This window comes from Entelurus aequoreus, linkage group LG17 (genome assembly GCF_033978785.1).
Source record: "Entelurus aequoreus isolate RoL-2023_Sb linkage group LG17, RoL_Eaeq_v1.1, whole genome shotgun sequence".
Lineage (NCBI taxonomy): Eukaryota > Metazoa > Chordata > Actinopteri > Syngnathiformes > Syngnathidae > Entelurus > Entelurus aequoreus.
Genome location: NC_084747.1, coordinates 26,394,958 through 26,396,880, shown reverse-complemented (window position 1 = coordinate 26,396,880; position 1,923 = coordinate 26,394,958).

The window sequence follows — 1,923 nt, the reverse complement described above, 5'->3', positions numbered from 1 at the left end:
GAGACTTTGTATGTATGAGTAATATGTAACTATGATTATTTGATACTTGTTTATATTGACAAATGTCACCTTCTAGTCAATGATTATTACCGATGTCTAGCTTGTGTGCTTAACTGTTGTGTAGCTGCTAGCTCTGAGTAGCTTATATAGCTTAGCATGTTGAAGTTTTGTAAATGACTTTAGTAAAATAGAAAAAAACTAAGTGTTTATTGGAGGACATTTACATGTTAAATGTCCAGCTTTGTACAAATAAACACTGCTTGTATCACACATGATATCACACACAACACGTTGCAGGACTGCTTGTATCGCACGTGATATCACACGCAAGAAAAAACTCTGCAGGACTCCCTGTATCGCACATGATATCACAAACAAGTAAACATGCCGCTTGCATCGCACATGACATCACACACAAGTAAACACACTGCAGGACTGCTTGTATCGCACATGATATCACACACAAGTAAATAAGCTGCAGGACTGCTTGTATCGCACATGATATCACACCCAAGTAAACTCGCTGCTTGTATCGCACATATCTCATCACACAAGTAAACTGCCTGTGTCGCACATATCACACATGTAAACACGCCACAAGACTGCTTGTATCGCACGTGATATCACATAAATAAAAACTCTGCAGGACTGCTTGCATCGCACATGACATCACACACAAGTAAACACACTGCAGGACTGCCTGTATCGCACATGATATCACACACAAGTAAACTCACTGCTTGTATCGCACATATCTCATCACACAAGTAAACTGCTTGTGTTGCACATATCACACACATGTAAACACGCTGCAAGACTGCTTGTATCGCACATGATATCACACACAAGTAAACAAGCTGCAGGACTCCTTGTATCGCACATGACATCACACACAAGTAAACACACTGCAGGACTGCTTTGTATCGCACATGATATCACACACAAGTAAACAAGCTGCAGGACTGCCTGTATCGCACATGATATTAAAGATTAAAGTACCAATGATTGTCACACACACACTGGATGTGGTGAAATTTGTCCTCTGCATTTGACCCATCCCCTTGGGGAGCAGTGAGCAGCAGCGGCGCCGCACCCGGGAATTATTTTGGTGATTTAACCCCCAACTCCAACCCTTTGTTGCTGAGTGCCAAGCAGGGAGGTAATGGGTCCCATTTTTATAGTCTTTGGTATGACTCGGCTGGGATTTGAACTCCAACCTACCGATCTCAGGGCGGACACTCTAACCACTAGGCCACTGATATCAGCTGCAGGACTGCTTGTATCGCACATGATATCACACACATGTAAACTCGCTGCTTGTATCGCACATATCTCATCACACAAGTAAACATGCCGCAGGACTGCTTGTATCGCACATGATATCACACACAACACTCTGCAAAACTGCTTGTATCGCACATGATATCACACACAAGTAAACACACGGCAGGACTGCTTGTATCGCATATGATATCAATCGTTCCACCGTTTATTGGTCCCCGAGGGGGAATTTAGATTTTCAGCACAATCCCATTCAAGAGCACACACAAGTAACCTCGCTGCTAGTATCCAGATGATATCGCACAAAAGTAAACACGCTGCAGGAGTGCTTGTATCGCACGTATCACACAAGTAAACACACTGCAGGACATCTTGTATCGCACATATCACATCACACAAGTAAACACACTGCAGAATTGCTTGTATCGCACATCAATCAATCAATCAATCAATGTTTATTTATATAGCCCTAAATCACAAGTGTCTCAAAGGGCTGTACAAGCCACAACGGCATCCTCGGTACAGAGCCCACATACGAGCAAGGAAAACTCACCCCAGTGGGACGTCAATGTGAATGACTATGAGAAACCTTGGAGAGGACCGCATATGTGGGTAACCCCCCCCCTCACACAAGTAAACACG